The 21700-nt window shown below is 47.1% G+C and overlaps 1 protein-coding gene across 1 annotated transcript in view; it reads left to right on the top strand.

The window, feature by feature from the left end:
- The first annotated feature begins 585 nt into the window (after window positions 1-585).
- TNK2 (tyrosine kinase non receptor 2) overlaps window positions 586-21700 on the top strand; it is a 47650-nt gene continuing 26535 nt past the window's right edge. The window contains exon 1 of the mRNA XM_040621377.1: window positions 586-921. The gene's annotated coding sequence lies outside the window, so the exon portion shown is untranslated. The remainder of the gene's footprint in view (window positions 922-21700) is intronic.

The raw sequence follows: 21700 nt of genomic DNA, 5'->3' as shown, positions 1-21700 counted from the left end.
GTTCTCAGCTGGGGCCCGCAGCAGCTCCGCGGGCTGAAGCTCGGCGTGGAGGAGCAGGGGGGCGTGGGTCCGGCCGTGCAGGAGGAGGGCGGGGTGGGCCCGGGGGTGCAGGAGCGGGGCGGCCGTGGCCACGAGCCCAGCCTGGGGGTGGTGTGGGGTCTATCGGACGGCGCGGACTGGAGGCGCCCGCCGCCGTGGACGGGCTCGGCGGGCTGGCCTGTGGTGCAGGAGGAGGGGCTGGGGCCCCGCAAGCAGCACCAGGAGAAGGGGGGAGGCAGCCCCGCAGTGCAGGAGCGTGGGGAGGCCCGCGCCGGGGTGCAGGAGCAGGGGGAGGGGAGCCCACGCCGGCTGCTGCAGCAGCCCGAGCCTCTCTCCGAGTTCGAGGACCGCTCCTGGGAGCGCGGGGAGGGGCTCGAAAGTTCCGGGGAGCAGGGGGGGCAGTACTGGGAGAGCTGCGGGCACCTCAGGCGGGAGGCGGTGGTCCTGGGAGCGGCCCCGGCACGCCGGGAGAGACTTGAGCTAGTGGGGAGAGCCCGGCCTGTGGGGCCCCAGGGGCCTGAGGGGGAGGGGCGCCTGGGGGTGCAGGAAGCAAATTGGCTTCCTGGGGTGCAGGAAGGACAGGTAGTGCGGGCTGTCCAGGAGACATACCTAGACGAGAAGGGGTCCCAGGAGGGAGAGGGGCCCCCTGAGGGGCACAGGATCCGGAGGCGCCGGCGGCGGAGGAGGTGGTAACCGACAGGCCGGCTGCCCGGCCCGAGGATCGCTCCAGGGCCGAGGTGAGCGCAAGATGTAGGGGCTTGGGGATTGGAGTGTTGGAAGCCACTGCCCGAGAGCAGGCAGTGTGTCCTGCTGGATCCTCTTCTGCCACCTCAGCCCGGACCTCATCGAAACTGTCTGCAGGGAGGCAGCAGAAGGCAGCAGGTAAGGAAACCGAATTCTCTTCGCGGCAGGAGTTGGTGTGTTTTGAAGCAGGGGGCTGCAGTTATTTCAGGGGAGGGTGGTCTCCAAACCGCTCCTGTGCACTCTCCTGTGTTTAAATCTGGGGAGGGAGGAAGCAGTGCAGTTTTCAACAGCAAGACAGGATCCCTCCCCCAACCACCGAAAATGCCAACTGGAGTGATGGGGCATTTCCTTAGAGTCTAGACTGGAGATGAGGACTGTCTGGGTGGCTGCCAGGCCTGGGCAGAAGGAAGAGAGGGGTAGCCCCAGGCTAAGGTTGCAGAGGAGGTAGTCACCCCTCCACCTGTCTACCCCTGTTGATGGGGTGTCTCCATGCCAGGGCTGGGATGGTGCAATCAGCACAGGTTTCCTCAGGTCCTCCAAACACATTCCATAAAAGGGAAGGGGCAGCATTGCATTAACAGGACCTTATCTAGGAACCCTGTTTGCCACGTGATCTGAGATGTGAGTGTGGCCGCTTGTGACTTGAGCACGAACCTGACCTCCTGTCACACCTTCTTGTCACAGCTGGTTAATAACCCAGGGCCCAGGGCCAAAGATGAATAGTGGCAGAAGGGCAGAGAACTGCTGGTGAGGCCTTCCCGGTGTGGGCTCTCAGGACCCCAACCTGAAAGGGGTGGTTGAGGAGGGATGTTTGTACTACTGGACTCTGGGCGTCCTCTGTGGCCCAGAGCTCAGCCCCACCCCATGGAGGTGGACAGATGGGCAGCTGTGGCATCATGGGCTCTGTACCAGCCGGGGCTAGCTCCTAGCGCAGTGTAGAGTGGGGCTTGCAGGGGTGGGGACTAAATTTGGCTTCTTGTTGACTCCCCCCGTGGCCTGGGTGCCAGGCCTACTCATTCCTGGCCTAGAGGGGCTTGGTTGGCCAGTTTGTGGGCCTCATCCTCCTAGGGTTGTTCACCTCTTACCTGGGACCATGTGAGTTCCTGTTTCTATAGCCCTCAGGTTAGGGTGGCTGCAGAGTTGCTGCCGGCCTCAGTTGGGTCCCATCTTTGACCCAACTAAAGGCGTGGTCTCTGAGTCAGAGGGCCCCCAGACCCTTGTCCGAACCTGTGTGTGTGGAGATAGTCCTCTGTTGTCTGGGCAGGGGGAGCGGTGGTGGTGGTGGTGGCTGCCCGGCAAAGCCTTAGGCAGGCAGCTGCTGGGACTGTGCTGGAGGAGCCGGTTAGTCTGCTCCTCACGCAAACCCCAGACCGACTGTCAGCTTTGTCCCACGCCTGCCTGTCACACTGCCACCCCAAACACTCATGCACCGGAAGTTCAGCTGCTGTGTCCATGGTGCCTGGCTCTTCTGGGATGGCCAGACTGGTTCTGGCTCTCTGGCTTCAGTGGAGAGAATTGTCTGTTCTAAACATATACACACAAGCGTATTATCTTTATCCTATTTCAGGTGCACTTTTTTCAGTTTGTGGTAGATGAGGAGAAGCACTTTGACAGATCCGAGTTTAGACCACTTACTAGCTGTGTAACCTCCTGGGGCAAGAAAATGTCTCTGGGCTTCAGTTTCTGTGCAGTGGGCCATGGTTTTCCCTACTCTGTCCTGAGTGTAGAGGGCTCAGACCCCTCTTTGGCAGTCTGGTGCCCGCTTTCTCAGGAGCCCTGGCTGGCAGATGTCGGGGAGAGGGTGTCGGTGTTCCCACACCTTGTCCTCTGGTCCCTAAGTCCAAGATTATCCCCTGCCCTGTGCTTTATTCTGGAAAATGAAGTGTTTATTCTTTTCGTTTTTAATAACAGCTTTATTGAGGTATAATGATATACAGTGAATGGAACATTTAAAACAGTAAGTTTTAACATATGTGTATATCTGTGAAACCACCACCACAATCAAGATAATGAACATACTTATTATTCCCAAACCTCCCAAAGTTTTTTGTGCCCCTTCCTAATTCCTTCATCGTGCCCCTCCTTTGCTATCCGTTTTCCCCCAATAGACTGGTCTGCTTTCTGTCACTGTACATTAGTTCACATTACCTATAATTTTATGTCAGTGGAATCAGACAGTGTGTGCTCTTTTTTTGCCTGGTTTTTTTCACTCAACGTAATTATTTTGAGATTCATTCATGTCGTGTATTTCAGTAACTAATTCTTTTTGATTGCTGAGTAGCATTCCATTATTTGTATATACCACAGTCTATCCATTCTCCTGTTGATGGATTGTTTTTAGTTTTTGGTTATTACAAATAAAACTGTGAATATATGTGTAAGTTTTTCTATGGACATCTTATTTTATTTCTCTTGGGTAAATCTTTAGGACTGGAATTATGAGTCATATGGTAGGGATACATTTAACTTTTAAGGAAGTTGCCAGACTTTTCCAAAGTGGTTGTCATATTTGACATACCTGCCAGTTGTGGATGAAAGTTCTAGTTCGTCTGCTTTGTCAACACTTGGTGTGATCAGTCTCTTTAATTTTAGACTTTCTAATAGATCTGCAGTGGTTATCTCATTGTGATTTTAGTTTGCATTTCCCTAATGACTAATATTAATTTTTTCATGTGCTGATTTGCCATTTGTATATCTGGTGATATGTCTGTTCACATCATTTACCCATTTCTCAGTTGTGGGGTTTTTTCATATTCAGTTTTGTGAGTTCTTTAAATATTCTGCATACAAACCCTTTATTGAATATGTTGGGGTTGGAGATGTTTGATTTGCAAATATTTCTTTCCAGTCTTTGGCTTGCATTTTAATTCTGTTTAACAGTGTCTTTTGACAAGCAGAAGTTTTAAATTTTAATGAACTCCCGTTTAACAACATGTTCTTTTATGGTTTGTGCTTTTGGTGTCATGTCCGAGAAATCTTTGCCTAACCCAAAGCACAGTGGTTTTCTCCTATTTTTCTTCTAGAAGGTTTATTTATTATTATTTTTTTAAGGTTTTGTTTTTAAGTAAGCTCTACACCCAGCGTGGGGGCTTGAACTCACAATCCCAAGATCGAGAGTCTCATGCTGTACTGGCTGAGCCAGCCAGATGCCCCTTTCTAGAAGTTTTATGGTTAAGGGCTTTACATTTAGGTCTGTGATCCATTTGGGTTAATTCTTATAAATGGTGCAAGGTATGAATTCAGCTTTTTGCATGTGGAGATCCAACTATTCCAGCACCATTTGTTGAAAAGACTTATCTTTTCGCGGAATTGCCTTTGCGCCTCTGTCAAAAATCAGTTGTGTTTATGCGTAGATGTAATGCTGGGCTCTCTTTTGTTCCGTTGATCAATATGTCTTTATCCTAGTACCGCACTGTTTTGATCACTGTAGATTCATAGCAAATCTTAAAATCAGGGCAAGATCTTCAACTTTGTTCTTCCTTTTCAAAATTATTCTAGTTATTCCACATTCTTTGCACTTTCATGTGCATGTTAGAATCAACTTGTTAATTTCTACAAGAAAGCCCACTGGGATTTTGATTGGGATTGCATTGAATCTACAGATGAATTTGGGGAGATGTCCATTATCTTAGCAATAGTGAACCTTCTGACCCATAAACAATGTGTCTGTCTGTGTTTATTTGGATTTTTAAGAATTTCACCAGTGTTTTGTAGTTTAAGTATACAGATCTTTCACATCTTTTGTCATATATATACTTAAGTATTATGTATTTTTTATGCTATTGTATATGGTATTTTTACATGGTATTTGGCTTTTTTGTTTATCTTAATTGTGGTAAAATATAACGTAAAATTTACCATTTTAACCGTCTTTCAGGGTAGAATTCGGTAGTGTTAGGTACATTCACATTGTTGTGCAACTATCACCACCGTCTATCTCCAGAACTTCTTCATCTTGCCGAATTGAAGCTCTGTACTTTTTAAACAATAGCTCTCCATTCCCCCTTGGAACCACACACATTCTACTTTGTCTTTATGAATTTGACTATTCTAAACACGTCATAGGAACAGAATCATACAGTATTTGTCCTTTGGTGACTGGCTTTTTTCACTTACCATACATGAAGTATTCAAGGTTCATCCATGTTGTACCATGTTTTAGAATTTCCTCCATTGTAAGAATATACCACGTTTTGTTTCTCTATTCATCCACTGGTGGTTGCTTTCACCTTTTGGCTATTGTCAGTAATGCTGCTATAAAATGGTATTGTTTTAAAATTTCAACTTCCTATTGTTTGTTGTTAGTATATATGTGAATACAACTGATTTTTGGGTATTGACCTTGAATCCTACCACCTGCTAAATGTATTCTAGTAGGTTTTTTGTAGCTTCCATTGGATTTTATACGTAGACTGCCACGTCATTTGCTAATAAAGAGTTTTACTTCTTTCTTTCTGTTCCTTATGCCTGATAATTATTTCTTTATCTTGTCTCATTGCACTGGCTATATCCTCTGGTATAGGGTTGAATAGAAGATGGTTGCTTGTTCCTGATCTTCAGGGGAAGACATTCAGTCTTTTACCATTATACATGATGTTAGCTGTAGGTTTTTCATGTATGATCTTTATCAGTTCGAAGAAGCTTCCTCTATTTCTGTTTTGTTTTTGTCGAATTTTTTTTTTCTGTGACTGTAGGATTTTCTTTTTTAGTTTGTTAATATGTTGAATTAACTGATTTGTTAAAACGGATTTTCACATGTTAAGCCAACCTTGCATTCCTAGAACAAACTCCACTTAGTCATGGTGTATTATTCTTTAAATGTGTTGTTGGATTCTATTTGCTAAAGAATTTGTTAAGAATTTTGCATCTATTTTTTTTTTACTTATTTTATTTAAATTCACTTAGTTAACATATGTATCATTAGTTTCAGATGTAAAGTTCAGTAATTCATCAGCTGCATATGATACCCAGTGTTCATTACATCATGTGCTCTCTTTAATACCCATCACCCGGTTACTCTGTCCCCCTCCCACCTCCACTCCAGCAACCCTCAGTTTGTTTCCTGTAGTGAAGAGTGCATCTATGTTTATGAGGACAGTTTTCTTGTACTGTTTATGGGATTCATAATATACATCTAATTTATAGTTTGCCTTCAAGTATGAATACCTATATTTTTATTAGTAACTATATAAGTAGATAATAGTATAAAACCTATATTTTTATTTCTCTCCTCTGGTTATGCTATTATTGCCAAAAATTACTCTTATACACCTTATAAACCCACACTATACTGGTCTCATTTTTCTTTAAACAGTTTATAAAAAAAAAAAAAAGCAGTCAATTTATCTTTTGAAGTAATCTAATAAAAACATCTTAACTATTTATCTATGTAGTTGCTATTTCCAGTGCTTCATTTCTTTTTTTTTTTAAGATTTTATTTATTATTTATTTGAGAGAGAGAGAGAACGAGTAGGGTGGGGAGGGGGAGAGGGAGAGGGAGAAGCAGACTCCCCACTGAGCAGGGAGCCGGTTGTGGGGCTCGATCCCGAGACCCTGAAATCATGACCTGAGCTGAAGGCAGCCACTTAACTGACTGAGCCACCTAGGCACCCCTCTTTTTTTTCTTTTAAGATTTTATTTATTTAGGGGCACCTGGGTAGCTTAGTTGGTTAAGCCTCTGTCTTTGGCTCAGGTCATGATCCCAGGGTCCTGGGATTGAGCCCCGTGTTGGGCTTCCTGCTCAGTGGGGAGTCTGCTTCTCCCTCTCTCTCTCTGTTATTCTGGCTCTCACTTTCAAGTAAATCAATAAAATCTTTAAAAAATAAAAAAGATTTTACTTTATTTGAGAGAGAGAGAGAGTGCACAGGGGGGAGAAATAGACTCCCCGCTGAGCAGAGAGCTGGATGTGGAGCTCAATCCCAAGACCCTGAGATCAAGACCTAAGCCAAAGGGAGATGCTTAACCAACTGAGCCATCCAGGTGCCCCATTTTCTTTTTTAAGATTTATTTATATACTTATTTTAGAGAGAGAAAGCATGAGCAAGGGGAGGAGTGGGGTGGGATCGGGGTGAGGGAGGGGGAAAGAATCTCAAGCAGATTCTGTGTTGAGTGTGGAGCCTGACCGGGCACTCGGTGTCACAACCCTGAAGTCATAAGTGGAAACCAAGAGTTGGCTCAACCAGCTGAGCCACCCAGTTGCCCGTCCTGTGCTTCATTTCTTTGCATAGATCCATATTTCTATATGGTATTATTTTCCTTCTGTCTGAAGGACTTCTTTTGTGGTAGTGCAGGTCTGCTGGTGATGAATTCTTTCAACTTTTGTATGTTTAAAAAAGTTTATTTAGTCTTTATTTTATTTTATTTTATTTATTTTTAAAATTTATTTGAGAGAGAGAGAAAGAGAGAACATGAGCGGGGTGAAGGGCAGAGGGAGAAGCAGACTCCCTGCTGAGCAGAGAGCCTGATGTGGGGCTTGATCCCAGGACCCTGGGATCATGACTTAAGCCAAAGGTAGACGCCTAACCAACTGAGCTACCAGGCCACCCCTAGTCTTTTTTAAAAAGGTATTTCCATTAGACTAGAATTCTTTGTCATTAGTTTATTCTTCCAGTACTTAAATAATGTTGTGCCACTGTCTTCTCATTTCCATTTCTGTAGGAAATCTGTTGTCATCTTTTTTTTTTTTTAAGTAAGCTCTATGCCTAATGTGGGACTTGAATTCACGACCCTGAGATCAAGAGTCACATGCTCCACTGAGCCAACCAGGCGCCCCCTCTGCTGTCATAGTTATCTTTGCTCTCGGTCTATAACCTATCTCCCTTGCCCTCCCTAGCTACACTTCAAGATTTTCTCTTTATAACTGATTTTGAGCAATTTGATTATGAGGTGTGTTGGTATATTTTTCTTCATGTGTCTTGTGCTTGGAGTTCATTGAACTTTTTGAGTCTGTGGGCTTATGCTCTTCATCAAATGTGGAAATATTTTGGCTATTAACTTTTCAAATATGTTTTTATTCCCAAGTTGCTCTCCTTTCAGGGAACTGTGATGATACAAATGTTAGGCCACTTGAAATTGTCCCACTGCTCACTGATGCTTTGTTTATTTAAAAAAGAATTTTATTTTTCTTCTCCACAGTTTCTATTACTGTGTCTTCAAGTTCACCACGTTTTCTTCTGCAGTGTCTAATCTGTGTTTAATTCCATTCAGTTTATTTTTCCATCTCATGCGGTGTAGTTATTTATTTGTTATTTATTTGAGAGAGAGAGGATAGTAAGAGGGAGAAACAGACTCCCTGCTGAGCAGAGAGCCTGATTTGGGGCTCAATTCCAGGACCCTGAGATCATCACCTGAGCTGAATGCGGATGCTTAACTGACTGAGCCATTCAGGAGTATCTCATGCAATGTAGTTTTATTCTAGAAGTTCAATTACATTCTCTTTAAAAATATATTTTTAGGAGTGCCTGGGTAGCTCAGTTAAGCATCGAACTCTTGATCTTAGCTCAGGTCTTGATCTCAGGGTCATGAGTTCAAGCCCTGTGTTGGGCTCCATGCTGGGTGTGGAGCCTACTTAAGGGGGAATATAATTCTATAGTAATAATTTTAATAATTTTTAAATGTTTAATTATTTTAATTTACTTGTCTGCTAATTCTAACATCTGTGTCAGTTCTGGGTTGGTTTTGATTAATTGCTTTAAGCCCTCATTACGGGTCATAGTTCCTGAGTTTTTTGCATGCCTAATAATTTTGTATTGGATACCAGAAAATGTAAGTTTTACCTGATTTGTTGTTGGGTAGTTTTATATTCCTGTAACTATTCTTGAGCTTTATTCTGGGATGCAGTGACTTGGAAACAGTTTCATTATCTTAGGTCTTGCTTTTAAGACTTGTTAGGTAGGACCAGAGCTATGCTCAATAGAGGGCTACTAGTTCTCCTGGTGAGGCAAGACCCATCTGTGAATTCTACCCAATGCCTACCTTTTCCAGTTGGGCTGGTGGAAGCAGGCACATTTTACCCCCCTTGTGAGCACCAGGCATCGTTACTTCTAATCCTTTCAGGTAGTTATTTTCCCCACCTTGGGTAATTTCTGCACATTCACGCGGTGATTAGTATTTAGCTAAATACTTGAGGGGGTCCCTTTACAAACTTCTGTGGTGCTCTTTTTTCTCTGGTGCTCTGTTCTGTGAACTCTGGCCTCTTGAGACTCCTCAGACTCTCAGCTCTATCTCCTCAACTCACAGAGTCTTTTGGGATCTGACTGGTTCCCTTCTCTGTGATGTAGCCTGAAAACTCAACCATAGGGCTGACTTCTTTTGTTACAGGTATCCTTTCTTTTGTTTCCTGATACCTGGTGTCTTCAAAACCATGTTGTATATTTTGCACTTTTGTTGTTGTTGTTTCGGTCAGGAGAGTAAATGTGATCCATGTTATTCCTTGGCCAAAGATGAGATTTTGAGTTTATCTCCCTCATTGTCAACCTTTCACCCTTCTCATTTTTCAGTCTGTCCACTCTAGAAGTATCTCATTTTTCCTTCAGTCTCCTGTCTATGTTCACATTGTTATGGTGTAGTAAATTGTGATGACTTTTCCTTTCCTGCACACCTTTTTGTTCTCCCTGGAGTTGCTTTTGTTTGTTTGCTTAGTTTTCTATGCATGTTTCAATTAGCCAAATTCCAATAGCTGTCTAAATTCCTCACGATGTTAATTCTGTAATTGTTCTGTTGAATGTATCTTTCTGTAGAGGTCTCCTTCAGAGCCTTGTGCCCTGCAGCAGCATGGTCTGGTTGCTGTCTATCACAGATGCTTAGCTATCCTCCTGGGACCTCCTTTCAGCATCCTGGGCATCTCCTTCACTGCTCTTCTGTGTCCATGTCTTCCCCTTTGTTGGTTTACTGTCTGGTTTTGGTAGAGCCTGTCCTTTAGTAGTTTCCTGAGAGGAGGGTATATGGGTGGGAGATTATTTGGAGACCTTGCCAGCCTGATACTTAATAAACTGAATGTACAGATCTAGGTTGGAAATTACCTTCCTTTGGCGTCTTGAGGATATTCTTTTAGTTTCTAGAGTTAACATGGAAGTCTGAAGTCACTCCACGTCCTGTGTCGGACCTGTGTGGGACCCTCTCCCTTGTCTGGGAGTGTGTAGGATCTTCTCTTTTTCTCCAGTATTCTGTTTCCTAATGATTTCCTAATTATGTAGCTCATTGTGGGTCTGTTTTCATCTGGCGCTGTATGCTCAGTGAACCCTTTTAATTTGGAAACTTGTACGTCAGGTCTGGGAAGTTTTCTTGTATTATTTTGGTCATTTCCCTCCCTCCCCACCTTCTCTCAAACTCCTTTTGTTTAGATATTGGGCCTTCTTCTACTGATCATATGGTTTTCTTATTTCTTTCTCTTCTGTTTGCCATCTTTGTGTCTTTTGCTCTTTATTGTGGAAGACCTGAACTTTATCCTCTATCCTTTCTATTGTAATTTTAGCAATTTTAATAGCAGTAAATGTCTGTTGATATTATTTTATGCCATGTGTGGCATGGATGAGATAGACATAAAACTCCTGAATTCAACTTTAGTAGTAGGAACATTGGGAGAATAGATTCGGATTTTTGATTAGGGAAATACCCACATTTCACTAAAACAAACAAAAAACTCCTCCCTAAAAGGGCTTAACCTGAAAGTTTTAAGGTCCAGAGTAACAAAGAAATTAGGAAGGTTAGGGTAAGTGTGAGAATCTAATAAGAACATTCTCAGAATGAATTTCTTGGGACTTCAGTAGAATGATTTCTCCATCCACTGACATTAGTGGGACTTACACAGAATTAAGAAATATCACTGGTATAATAAGTCATCCTGTAAACTGCTGCTCATGGCTATGGTGAGAAGGGCCTTCTGGAAGAGTGGTCAGTATCAACAGTGGGAGAGAATATGTGAGAATAGGACTGTTCTGGCCAGGTCAAATGATTGGTACAATTACTGGCTTTCTCTACAGCAGTGGTTCTCAACTCCAGTCTGGATTCCTCTGAAGAAGCTTTAAGATATGATGCGTCAGTCTCGCCTAGGCCAAGTTGATTAGAATCTCAGCGGGGGGGGGGGGGCTCCACGCGGACACTCCACTAGCTCCGAGTGATTTTAATGCATAGCCAGTGCAAAGAACACCTCCAGAAGACCCTTGCTTCCCAGAGTGTGGTCTACTGGACCAAAACGTGTGTCACTGGGGAGCTTGTTAGAAATGGAGGATCTTAGGGGCGCCTGGGTGGCACAGCGGTTAAGCGTCTGCCTTAGGCTCAGGGCGTGATCCCGGCGATCTGGGATCGAGCCCCACATCAGGCTCTTCCGCTACGAACCTGCTTCTTCCTCTCCCACTCCCCCTGCTTGTGTTCCCTCTCTCGCTGGCTGTCTCTATCTCTGTCAAATAAATAAATAAAATCTTAAAAAAAAAAAAAAAGAAATGGAGAATCTTAGGCCCTACCCCATATCCATGGACTCTGAATTTGCATTTTGACAAGATCCCAGGTGATCTGTGTGCATTAAAGTTTGAGAATCACTATTTCATTTATCCGTTCAATAGATATTTATGCGTGAGCACCTGCTGTGGGCCAAACTCTTGGTTTGGTGGGGTAGGGATGGATCTGTTGAATTTTTTATGTCACTACAGTGTTTGTGATTCCCCCCCCAATAATATCCAGAGAGACAACATCTTATCTCTCTGAATATATATTAATGAGCATTTTTTTTTTTTTTCTGAAATTTTCTTCTCCTGCGTAGTCTGTTTCCTCTTGGTTGCTTTTTCCTATGCAGTTTGCTCTCTCTCTTCCATGTTAGAGGCTTGCCTTGGGTGTCTGGTAATTTTGTGTTGTCAGCTCTCAGCTAGGGGTGGGAAGCTACAGTACTGGATGGTCTTGTTGCTGGAGCTTCTTTGCGTGGTGACCTGGATGGGCCATTTGTTGGGAACTCCTGGCATTGGTATCTTTATATCTTTCTTGACCTTGTCAGAGTCGCCAGAAAAGACACTGTTGTCTCCTGCCAAGAGGTGGAAGCCTGGCTCCATGTTCCAGGAGCAAGTAGAGAAGGGGACTGGGATCTCAACATCAGTGCGTGCTCTCCTTGTTTGAGACGTAGCACACACACACACCTCCCTCCCGCCCCCTGCCCCCCATTCTCCGTGAGGCCCACTGTGCCAGTCGAGATGTTCCATTTATCCCCTCTAGGGAAATCCCTGGCCTTTGCAGAGTGGTACAGGGACAGTCATCCAGTGGCTTTGTATGGGGGAAGGAGTCTGGGGGGGGGGTCTTACTGCTTTTTAAATAGCTTTCAAGTAATACTCTATATTTTTAGCACTTCCCTCCCCCACCTCTTCTTGTAGAGGTTTTTGGGGCTTCCATCTCCCAGGCCGTTTGAGGATTCTATGGGGCCAGTCAGGTGCTTCTCACCTTGGGGCTTGTGATGTTTCTCCGGTCTGCTCCCACTTGTCACTTCCAAAGTCTTGTGGCTGTTTTCTCTGCTGTTCTTCCCATCCGTAGGGACTTCTGCCGTTCAAAAAATTTCTCTTCAATTTTTTTTTCTCTTTTTAAAATTGAAGTTTTGGTGGGGTTTCAGGAAGGAGTGGAATCGTGTGCATGTGCAATCTGCTGTCTTTTCCTGGAACCTCTATCCTCTCTTTAAACTTCCTCACAGAGTCCCTGGATTCCTCCGGTATGTATTTAATGATAGGACTCCAGCTCTGCCCTCCATGGGCCCGCATCTTTGAGCCAAGAAATTCAGTGTGCTGTTGTATATGGGCTGAGTCCTGGCTTCCTCTCTTACTCTCTGTGTGACCCTGGTCACCTCTCCAAACCTTGGTTTTCTCATCTGTAAAACAAGGATAATGCAGGGTAGTAAGGGGAGGATTGTAATCAGTCAATGAAGATAAAGCTTGGGCAACCCTCTCGGGTCCCCTCCCTCTTCGGGAGTTTTGTATTCTGTCACTCAATAAACTTTATTACCGCTCAATAAACTTTGCTGCCCACCAAAAAAAAAAAAAAGATAAAGCTTTTTTGTTTTTAAACTAAATTAATTATTAGATCAATATCATTAGATCTAATTAATAATTAGATCAAGACCTGAGCTGAGATCAAGAGTCGGATGCTTAACCCACTGAGCCCCCCAGGCGCCCCTAGGTAAAGCTGTTAAAGAATCCGCACACAGGGGCACCTGGCTGCCTCCATCGGTAGAGCTTGCAACTCTTGATCTCAGCGTCTTGAGTTTGAGCCCCATATTGGCGTAGAGATTACTAAAATAAACAAACACATTCATTCATTAATTAAAAAAACCCGTTGCTTTCCATTAAAAAGCAAAAAAACAAAAACAAAGAACCCACACTTCGTGTCTTCTCGAGGACCCAGACTGTAACTCTCCTTCCTGTTTCCCCAGAACCCTAGCACAGGGTGAGCGTGTAGTAGGTACATGGAGAGTGACTGAGGGGTCGTCGGAGTGAGGGTTTTGGCCTGGTCTCTTGCTTCAGCAGCGGTGCCTCCTGGGAGCCCTGGAGCCTAGGGCCTCAGCTGAGTGTGAGAACACTGGGTCCTTCCTGTCTCTGCCTGTCTCCTATTTGCTGTGTCTCTTAATAAGGCAGGGTCTCCTCTCCTGGCCCCTTACCTTTCTCTACTCGTCCCTGACCTTGGCGTGGCTGCCCCTCTGGCTAGAAAAGAATCACCACCCCTCTGAACTGTTGATCTCCCCCAGTTCCGCATGATAGCTCTGTAAGTGCGTTGGACCAGGCAAGTCCCTTCCCCTTTCAGGGTCTCAGTTTCTTTATTGGTAAAATGGATAGGCAGGATATAGTGGGTGGGACGTAGTCCATCATTTCGGTCTCTCCCAGGTTCAGACCCTTCCTCTCTTGAGCTCTGCAGCCAGTCCTACACTGGATGTTGCTAGCTCCTGGGGCTCTGGTATGGACATGGTCCAGAGGGGATGAGCAGTCCCTCTTGCAGAATAACTGCTCTACCAGTCACAGCTCTGGCTTCTTTCCCCACCCCACCTCCAGGGCTCAACAATAGGCCCCTTCAGCTCTAGGCTCTTGCTGAAGGGGTGGGGGTGGGGTGAGGCCTGAGCCAGCAGGCAGAGGACCAGCCAGGCAGCCCCTGCCCAGCCCTGGAAGAGCTCTGGGAGCGGCTGGCTGCGGGGAGCTGGACTGCCTCCTGCTTCCCTTCCCAGGAGTCACTGCATCACTGGGTGCTGTGATGATGCCTGGACCAGAGGATTGGCAGAGGCAGCTCTCTGCAGTACCCTGCATCCCAGCCCTGGCACCAGGACGTGCCTGGTGTGCATGTGCACAAAGCCCAGACAGCTGCTGGAATTTATCCTCTGCCGCACACGAGTGGTGTTCTGTTGGTGGGAGGAGTGCTCCGGGAATGTGTTAGGGCTCTCAGGGTCCTGTCTCTGGGTGTCAGGGTTGGCAGGCCAGTCCTGAGCTGCTGGAGCATGAAACAGCAATAGAATACTTTCAAGACCAAGTTGGTACATGCGGGGAGGTGTCGAGTTCAGTGTGGGTCTGTGCAGTGGTGTTAGTCAGATTCTTTCCCTTTTCTTCTCTGAAAGTCACATCTCCTTCTCTGCTGCAGTTGAAGAAGATGAGGCATAGCAGGTCCCTGTATCTGATCTGGGTCCCTGCTTCTGTGCCCTGCCTTCCCACCCTGTCACTCCCTCGCCCCCCTCCCCCTCTTTGGTGAGGCTGGGATGCCCGACACACTGGACTCCTTCCCGTCAGCGCTGCGGTGTGCTGTGCTCCAGCTCTCCCTGCAGAGTCTAGTGGGAGTGCAGCCTTCTGCAGAAGGCGATTCCCGGCGCTGTCTTCTGCCTGAGGGACTGGCCGTGGAGTCCCCGGTGCTGAAACGGCTTTGTGGGAGCAAAGTAGCTTAGTGGGTCTGGGACAGGAGTGGCTGTAATGAGATTGGCAGCCCCTCTCTCCACAAAGGTGCTTGCTTTTCTGGATTAGAAATACTGGGAGGGAGCCAAGCCAGGGCGGGCGGAGGCGGGGGAGCCAGTGAGGCTTAGTCCTGGTGTCTGCTGGAAGGAAGGCAGCCCTCCTTTCCCCAGGGTGCATCTTACGGGTTTGAAGTCCCTCTCAGCAAGCTCTCTTGACCAGGTACCTTGCCAGCTTCTGCCTTCAAGTTGACAGATAAAAACAGATGGTTACTTTACAAGATACAAACCACAGTAGTAGAGGTTTGTGTAGCGACTCTTGCAGTAGAATTATGTACTAATGCAGATTGTTATAAGAATGGTGACCCATTAAGGATCAGAGCATGATGGATAATAAAAATTTTTTAAATTCATTTGGCTGTTTTCCACATGTACTATACCATAGTTGACTCTTGAACAACGTTGGGGTTAGGGCTGCTGACCCCTGTCGCACAGTTGAAAATCTGCACATCTTTTGACTCCCCAAAAACTTAACTACTGATAGCCTACTATTGACTGAAAAACTTAACCAATAACATAGGCAGTCAATTAGCACATATTTTATGTGTTGTATGTATTATGGACTGTATTCTTACAACAGAGTAAGCTGGAGAAAAGAAAATGTTACTAAAAATCATAAGAGAAAATACATTTCCAGTACCGTACTGTATTTATCAAAAAAAATCCACGTATAAGTGGACCTGCTCTATTCAAACCCATGTTGTTCAAGGGTTAACTATATTATGTGTTTATACCATTCCTTTTTTCAAATACTATTTTAAGGCTAACATGGAAAGAGTGCAAAATAACCATTTGGGGGTAGGAAATGGCAATTTACAGAGAAGATGACATGGGTCTTGAGGGATGCGTAGGAGTTCATCATGTAGCCATAGAGAAGGACCATCACAAAGAGAATAGCTCAGAGACATTAAAATTAAAGAAGGGAGTGTGTCCAGGGAAGGGCAAGTATCTTTTTTTTTTTTCAATTTAATTTTCTAATTTAAATTCAGTTAATTAACATATAGTGTATTATTAGTTTCAGAGGTAGAGGTCAGTGATTCATCAGTCTTATATAACACCCAGTGCTCATTACATCACGTGCCCTCCTTAATGTTCATCACTCAGGTACCCTATCCCTCCACTCCCCTCCCCTCCAGCAACCCTCAGTTTGTTTCCTGTGATTGAGAGTCTCTTATGATTTGTCTCCCTCTCTGATTTTGTCTTGTTTTATTTTTTCCTCTCTTTATTTCTTCCTCTATGATCCTGTTTTGTTTCTTAAATTCCAGTGAGATCATATGATATCAATGAGATCATATGATAATTGTGTTTCTCTGATTGACTTATTTCGCTCAGCATAATACTCTCTAGTTCCATCCACATCGTTGTACATGGCAAGATTCCATTTTTTTTTTTTAAAGATTTTATTTATTTATTTGACAGAGATAGAGACAGCCAGCGAGAGAGGGAACACAAGCAGGGGGAGTGGGAGAGGAAGAAGCAGGTTCATAGCGGAGGAGCCTGATGTGGGGCTCGATCCCATAACGCCGGGATCACGCCCTGAGCCGAAGGCAGACGCCTAACCACTGTGCCACCCAGGCGCCCCAGGATTCCATTTTTTTGATGGCTGAGTAACATTCCATTGTATATATGTACCACATCTTCTTTACCCATTCATCTGTCTTTGGACATCTGAGCTCTTTCCATAGTTTCGCTATTGTGGACATTGATGCTATAAACATTGGGGTGCAGGTGCCCCTTCGGATCACTACATTTGCATCTTTGGGGTAGATACCTAGTAGTGCAATTGCTGGGTTGTAGGGTAGCTCTGTTTTCAAGTTTTTGAGGAACTTCCATACTATTTTCCAGAGTGGTTGAACCAGCTTGCATTCCCACCAAGAGTGTAGGAGGGTTCCCCTTTCTCTACATCCTCACCAACATCTGTCATTTCCTGACTTGTTAATTTTAGCCATTCTGACCGATGTGAGGTGGTATCTCGTTGTGGTTTCGATTTGTATTTCCCTGATGCTCAGTGATGTTGAGCACTTTTTCATGTGTCTGTTGGCCATTTGTATGTCTTCTTTGGAGAAATGTCTGTTCACGTCTTCGGCCCATTTCCTGGTTGGATTATTTGTTCTTTAGGTGTTGAGTTTGATAAGTTCTTTATACATGTTGGATACTAGCCCTTTATCTGATATGTCATTTGCAAATATCTTCCCCCATTCAGTAGGTTGTCTTTTGGTTTTGTCAACTGTTTCCTTTGCTGTGCAAAAGCTTTTTATCTTGATGAAGTTCCAATAGTTCATTTTTGCCTTTGTTTCCCTTCCCTTTGGAGATGTGTCTAGCAAGAAGTTGCTGCAGCCGAGGTCACAGAGGTTGCTGCCTGTGTTCTCCTCTAGGATTTTGATGGATTCCTGTCTCACCTTTAGGTCTTTCATCCATTTTGAGTCTGTTTGTGTGTATGGTGTAAGGAAATGGTCCAGTTTCATTCTGCATTTGGCTGTTCAGTTTTCCCAACACCATTTATTTTTTTGTTTGTTTGTTTTTTTAGAGGCCCTCATCTTTTTTTTTTTTTTTTTAAGATTTTATTTATTTGACAGAGAGAGAGAGACAGCTAGAGAGGGAACACAAGCAAGCGGAGTGTGAGAGGGAGAGGCAGGCTCCCCACTGAGCAGGGAGCCTGACGTGGAGCTCAGTCCCAGGGCCCTGGGATCATGACCTGAGCCAAAGGCAGACGCTTAACCGACTGAGCCACCCAGGCACCCCCCAACACCATTTGTTGAAGAGACTGTCTTTTTCCATTGGATATTCTTTCCTGCTTTGTCGAAGATTGTTGACCACAGAGTTGAGGGTCCATTTCTGAGTTCTTTATTCTGTTCCATCGATCTATGTGTCAGTTTTTGTGCCAGTACCATGCTGTCTTGATGGTTACAGCTTTGTAATGGAGCTTGAAGTCTGACATTGTGATGCCCCCAGCTTTGGTTTTCTTTTTCAACATTCCTTTGGCTCTTTGGGGTCTTTTCTGGTTCCATACAAATCTTAGGATTATTTGTTACAGCTTTGTGAAAAAGTTGATGGTTTTTTCATAGGGATTGCATTGAATGTATAGATTACTCTGTGTAGCACAGACATTTTAACACTATTCTTCCAATCCATGAGCATGGGATGCTTTTCCAGTTCTTTGTGTCTTCCTCAATTTCTTTCATGAATGGTCTATAGTTTTCTGAGTACAGATCCTTTGCCTAAACCTGGTTAGGTTTATTCCTAGGTATCTGATGGTTTTTGGTGCAATCGTAAATGGGATTGACTCCTTAAATTCTCTTTCTTCTGTCTCATTATTAGTGTATAGAAATGCAACTCATTTCTGTGCATGGATTTTATATCGGGAAGGGCACGTATCTGATTTGATTGGAACATGGAGACATTTGAAGAAAATGATAAGGTGTGGAGGTGGACAAATTGGCAAGGAGTGGATCCTGAAGGGCCTTGTTTTTGGCTTATTGAGTTACAGAAGGAAATAAGCCGGGGGGGGGGGGCTTCAGATGACAATAATAGCAATAGGCAGCTGTGTGCCAGCTGCTGTGCTAAGGGTGCTATTCATTATCTCATTGAATCTGCACTACGAAGGAGGTGCTGTTTATTCCCATTTTACAGATGAGGAAATTGAGTCTTAGAGGTTAAGTCATTTGCCCAAAAGTTGCCCAACTAGAAAGTGACAAAGCCAAGATTTCAGCTCAGGTCTGTCTAATTCTTGATCCCATTGGTATTGATCAGAGGAGTAAGGAGGCAGAAACAAGATTTTGTGGCCTGCCCTGTGGGGAAGGTAGGAAGTTACAGTTGGGGGTGGGGTGGGGGTGAGGTTTCTAGCCTGGGTGGCCAGTGTTGGCTCGTGGTATTTTTAGTCAGGATATAGGAGCATGCGTTAGCTAGCTTTAAGGGGGTGATGATGAGCTCAGTTCGGATATACGGAATTTGTGGTACCTGTGCTTCTTCCTGGTGGAACTGTCCTGGAACTGTCTGGAAACGTGGGCCTACAGCTTCAGGAGGTTAGAAATGGAGAGAGAGCACGTGGTAATTGGAGCCCTGGGAGGAGAGGAAGTGACACCTAGAAAGCAGAGCATCCACCGTGAGGAGAAGGAACGGGGAGTTCAGAAGTCTTTGGGAAATATCAGCAGTTAAGGAGAGGGGTGAGGAGGCTCCAGGGCTGGACTTGGGGCCTGGGGGCCCAGCACTGCTAAGCCAGTATGCCTCAGCTTTGTCTCTCCTCAGAACTGCAGCTTGCCAAGTTCTCCTGGGAGGGGCTGGTCCCTGCGTCCTGGAGATGGAGAGGGTGTGGACAGCCATGGCGTGTGTCTGAATCACCCCCTCTCTCCGATGGCCCCGGGCCAGCCTCCTCCCCAGACCAGTGTGATGTCAGACCTGGGCTGACCTGAAGGTGTGGGGTTGCCTGGTGCAGTTCCCTCTGGGGTGAGGTCCCAAGGGGAGCCAGCCTGGCTTTGGTCCAGAAGCTTGGGGCCTGCGTACAGAGGGGTGAGTTGAGGCTGTCGGGGCTTGGTGGGGCTGGCATGTGGAGGCAAGATAATCCTCTGGCTGGGAGAGGAACTATAAGCCCCCCTCTTCTTCCCCAATATGTTGTTTTCCTTCCAGGGCTTAGAGAAGAGGGAGGGTAGGGGTGGGAGAGGGCTGGCTTGGAGGTGAGGTTGGCATATATTCCCAAGAATACGGTAGATTGTTTTGGAAAAATCTCTTGGCCGGAAATTACATGTCATGTCTGCTCCTCGGAGTGGATTTGTCACTTCACTGATGCTGCTGGAGAGGCTGGGGGAAGGGAGTGGACAGCAGAGGCAAGCTGGTTCCTGGGCACTCCCAGCTCCCTTTAGGGGCAGGTTATAGACTGGAGGGGTATACATGTAGGGTGGATTCCCCAAATCCTAGAGGCAGTTTGGATCCCTGAGGCCTTAGGATGGCCTTAGGAAGCAGGGGAGTTATTGGGGGGGGGGGTAAGGAGAAAGCAGGAAAGAGGAATGATTTGGATCAGACCCTTCATTCAGCAGTGGGCCTGGCATTTTCAGCCTCTTTTTCTCTTAACTTTGGGTCAGTACAGCCTCCTGACTTTGGGTTCTTGCAGCCTCCCACAAAACTAGTTTCTACTATAGCTGCGGTCAGATGCCCAGGACCTTCTGCCTGGAATAGATCTCCTGCCTGGCATGGTCACCCCCCACTCCAGTGTGCTTCAAGGTGGAGAAGGAGCTTGTGAAGAGAGTGAGCCTTGTAGGAACTCACCTAGTATCCTTCTGGGGTCTCTTTCCTCAGTCTTGAGGTTGAGTTTATTGGGGGAGGTTGAGTTTGTGTGTGTGTGTTGGGGGGCAGGTATGCCAGCATCTCCCTCCTCCTCTGCCCCAACCCCGGAAGGGGAGGGTTCCCTGAGCTCAGCCCTAAATACCTGGTACTATGGAGTCAGTGGATGCTTCAGATGCCAGCAGAATGAGAGGGTGTGCGTGGGGCACCCTGGGGCCCTCAGGGCTGGTGGGAGAGGAGGAGCCTCTGCAGTGGGACTTCCTCTGCTAGCAGTGGCCTCACCCCAGTGCTGGGTGGCAGAGCCCTGCGTGGGCACGTGTTGGAGCACCTCCTCCCGTGGGGCGTGTGGGCACTCGGGGCACTCTTCTGAGGCCAGAGGTCAGCTCCAGCGCTGTGCCCTGCCCTGAGCTCCCAGGCACACAGCCTGTGCAGTCTTGCGGGGGGTGGGGTGGGGTGGGGAGTGGGGGTCAAGGCCGGGCTGGGAAGAGGCGTGGGGCCGGGGCGGGCTGTGGTCTCCCTCTCCCTCCCGGTGCGGGAGGCGTGGCTTCCGCTGCTGGGCAGGTTCTCCGGCGCTGGGGGAGTGGAGAGCGGAGTGGAGCCTCAGGGAGCCCGGCAGGTGGGCGCATGCTTGGAGCCTGCTGGTGTGGAAGCCCGGCAGGTGGAGGGATAGGCATCAGGCCCCAAGGAGGGGAGGGCTCTCAGGTCAGGTCAGGATGGGGCTCCTCTTATGTGAGCTTCATGGATGGACCTCCTTATGGAACAGGGGGCTCCTTTTTGAATCCCCGGGACCTAATTGGTGGCGGTGGAGCTGTGGGGTCCTGGAGGTGGTCCAGGGTCTGAGGGGAGCTGTAGCCCTGGGGTCATTGGAGGTGGGGCCACGCTGCGGCACCTGACTCTCCCCGGGGGGTCAGCCGGTGGTGGTGCTGCGCCGAGGCGGCGGCTCCTTGGAATGGAGGCTGGGGACGGGGCTGGGGGAAGGGCCGGCCGCGGGCCCAGCGCAGGAGACCGCGACCATCCGGCCTGGGCTCGGGCTCTGGCCGGCCGGCCGGCGGCGGATGAGAGGCTGTGGGCGGGTGTGCGGGGCTGCCATGGACCGGCCTCCCCGGTTGAGGCGCTCTAGCAGCCCCTGCCCTCCTTCTGGAGGATGCTGGAGGCCCGGCCCCTCAGGACGCAGGGCAGTGACGCTGCCGCTGCCGGTGCCGCCGCAGGGGCGGGGGCTGCGGGAGGGCTCTGCTCCCCTCCCTGGCCCGAAGGCCGGGAGTTTGGGTGCCATGGGGGAGAGATCTGCATATCAGCGCCTGGCTGGGGGTGAGGAGGGACAGCAGGTAATGGGAGAAGCCTGGGGGATAGCCAGGTACCCGGGTCCTAGACCCCATCATCTGCCAAGGAGCTGAAGGCCCAGCCCGGCTCTGCAGCAGGCTCTCGGGAGTGAGGGGTGTCTGTGCTTCTGAGCCCCAGGACAGATCCTGGGGGGCTGAGAGGCTGGGTGAAAAGGGGTTTGTGTGTGTGTGTGACAGGTAGGGGCAAGGCAGTGGTGGTAAATGACCGATGCCGCCACCTGCCTCAGTGTCTCTGCGTTCTCTGGGACCCAATGAAACTGCTTTTTTGGGCTTTCTTCAACTCTCCACGGGAGCCGCCAGGAGCAGCGCCAGAATTTGGGTGTAGTCTTTTATGGGCACTGAGTCCTTGTTC

Source organism: Ursus maritimus, unplaced genomic scaffold (genome assembly GCF_017311325.1).
Source record: "Ursus maritimus isolate PB19 unplaced genomic scaffold, ASM1731132v1 scaffold_4, whole genome shotgun sequence".
Taxonomy (NCBI): Eukaryota; Metazoa; Chordata; class Mammalia; order Carnivora; family Ursidae; genus Ursus; species Ursus maritimus.
The sequence above is the reverse complement of the archived record's forward strand: the minus strand, read 5'-3'. Positions and strand labels throughout refer to the sequence as shown.